Here is a 3,009-nt window from a genome sequence, read left to right as displayed (position 1 = left end):
AAAATCTGTTCATTCCTTTTTTAAGCGCAGTAAGGGGACAACATCTTAACCAAGAAAAACAGCCTCTACCATTACAGGACCTCTTCCGTGTTACATTGCGGCGCTGCACTCGATGGGAGGTAATATTCTGCAGCCATTCACCAAATCTAAAGCCTTCCATCGTGCTGCCACATGGTACAATGTGATTCATCACACAGATCACTCCAGTCATCCAATTCTCAGTGGTGTCGCTGTTTACTTCACCTATTTACACCATCTAAAGTGTCGCTTAACATTGCCTACATAATTGTGTAGCTTATGAGGAGCTGTTCGACCACTGTACATATTTTTTTTAACTCCCTATGCACAATCATTGTGCTAGCTGGACTGCTGGTAACTCCGTCCGAGCAAGTCTTGAAAGGCCCAGTGGAACCGACCGGCCGCCGTGTCATCCTCAAGCCCACAGGCATCAGTGGATGCGGATACGGAAGGGCATGTGGTCAGCACACAGCTCTCCTGACGGTATGTCAGTTTACGAGACAATGAAGTAGCTCCTCAGTTTGCCTCACATGCGCTAAATGCATCCCGCTTGCCAACAGCGCTCGACAGACCGGATGGTCACCCATCCAAGTGCTATCCCAGCCCAACAGCGCTTACCTTCCGTGATCTGACGGGAACCGGTGTTACCACTGCGGCAAGGCTGTTGGCTAGACTGCTGTTAGCACTTTGGGACTCACGAGTGATCCGTTCCGCTGGTTTCATGCGATTTCTTACAATTACCCTCCGCAATGCTGGCTGATCCATCAGCATTGTCTGTTCGTGTGGTTCGCCTGGTCTTGGTTTGTTGTTGTGGTCTTCAGTCCTGAGACTGGTTTGATGCAGCTCTCCATGTTACTATATCCTGTGCAAGCTGCTTTATCTACCAATACGTACTGCAGCCTACATCCTTCTGAATCTGCTTAATGTATTCATCTGTTGGTCTACCTCTACGATTTTTACCCTCCACGCTGCCCTCCAATACTAAATTGGTGATCCCTTGATGCCTCAGAACATGTCCTACCATCCGATTCCTTCTTCTAGTCAAGTTGTGCCACAAACTCCTCCACAATTCTATTCAATACCTTCTCATTAGTTATGTGATCTATCCATCTAATCTTCAGCATTCAGTCTTGGTTTACCTGCAGTTATTCCTTCCCATTTCGACTTTAGAGTCACATCAGTAGCTGTCGACTTGGGCAGCCTTAGAAGGGTTGAAGTAACCCTGATGGTCTTCTTACACAGATGACGTTCAGTGACTTATCTTTGTTCGTGGTCAATGAGTCCTCTTGAGTGATCCGTTCTTCTGTTACCGCTTCTCTACTGACAACACAATGTCCCTGCTTCCTTCTATATTGGTGGGTCCGCCTCTCGCGACATTTAATGGTCAGTTCTACATTACATATGGGTGTCTGGACACGTTGGATCAGACAGTGGAAATTATTCTTTGATCAGACAGTAACAGACAGATGACTTCACAGACTCACCAATCGATGGATTGAAGCTAATTAACATTCAAGCATCAGCTTCATTTTAGCAACATCTTACATAATCTAAGCAGTCCTTACCTGGAAGAAGCAGTATTCAGGATTCATTATCTAGACAAATTTCATGTTTACAGCTATCACACAGGTCTGGAAGGCGATAGTAATAACATAATTCTTTATGTGTTTCTCGGATTTCATTCACGGTGTCTCGTTACTGCACGAAACTTGGATTTTTTAACATTAATGTATATCCTCGGGTTATATACTGACGATTTTAATATGACATTTGTATTTCAGTCTAGGACTGGCGCTGCCGAAGAATTCTACTTCATACATAAATGAAGGAATACATACACATAAAAAAAGTTTTGCATCACCCCAGTTCCTAGAGCTCCTGCAGATTGACGTTGACTGTATATATTGTATCACAACCATGCACGAGCAGCGTCCATTAGACGGAGGGAGAGAGGGTCGGAAAGCCGATCAGTTCAAGTCATTCCACCAGGAAGGAGGTACACGGCTCGTGTTGTTTGTAGTTCAGTCATGCCTAGACGGTCAATACCGCGGTTCGAACACGTCCGCATTGTTACCTTGTGCCAGGAGCGGCTCTCAACAAGGGAAGTGTCCAGGCGTCACGGAGTGAACCAAAGCGATATTGTTCGGACATGGAGGAGATGCAGAGAGGCACGCCTTGTTCAGGCCGCCCAAGGGGTACTGCTGCAGTGGGTGACCGCTACCTACGGATTATGGCTCGGAGGAACGCTACCATGTTGAATAATGCTTTTCGTGTAGCCACAGAGCGTCGTCTTACGACACAAACTGTGCGCAATAGGCAGCATGATGGGCAACTTCACTCCCGACGTCCATGGCGAGGTCCCTCTTTCCAACCACGACACCATGCAGCGCGGTACAGATGGGCCCAACAACATGCCGAATGGACCGCTCAGGATTGGCATCACGTTCTCTTCATCGAGGAGACGTGTTTGGAGGCAACCCGGTCGGGCTGAACGCCTTAGACACACTGTCCAGCGAGTGCAGCAAGGTGGAGGTTCCCTGCTGTTTTGTGGTGGTATTACGTGGGGCCGACGTACGCCGCTGGTGGTCATGGAAGGCGCCGTAACGGCTGTACGACACGTGAATGCCATCCTCCGACCGATAGTGCAACCATTTCGGCAGCATATTGACGAGGCATTCATTCGTCTTCATTGATGACAATTCGCTCCTCCTCGTGCACATCTTGTGAATGACTTCCTTCAGGATAACGTCATCGCTCGACTAGAGTAGCCAGCATGTTCTCCAGTCATGAATAGATTGCAAGGGGCAGTTTACGGACGCCGTGACCCACCAACCACTCTGAGGTATGTACGCCAGATCGGCGTTGAGGAGTGGGACAATCTGGACTAAAAGTGACTTGATGAACTTGTGGATAGTATGCCACGACGAATGCAGGCATGCATCAATGCAAGAGGACCCGCTACTAGGTATCAGAGGTACCGGTGTGTACAGC

The 3,009-nt window shown here is 48.0% G+C and overlaps 1 pseudogene; it reads right to left on the bottom strand.

Moving 5' to 3' along the window:
- Positions 1-569: 569 nt before the first annotated feature.
- Positions 570-687, bottom strand: LOC126476176 (5S ribosomal RNA; annotated as a pseudogene).
- Between the last annotated feature and the right edge of the window lie 2,322 nt (positions 688-3,009).

This window comes from Schistocerca serialis, chromosome 4, assembly GCF_023864345.2.
Source record: "Schistocerca serialis cubense isolate TAMUIC-IGC-003099 chromosome 4, iqSchSeri2.2, whole genome shotgun sequence".
Classification (NCBI taxonomy): domain Eukaryota; kingdom Metazoa; phylum Arthropoda; class Insecta; order Orthoptera; family Acrididae; genus Schistocerca; species Schistocerca serialis.
Note: the sequence above shows the minus strand (reverse complement) of the source record. Positions and strands in the feature narration are given on the sequence as shown.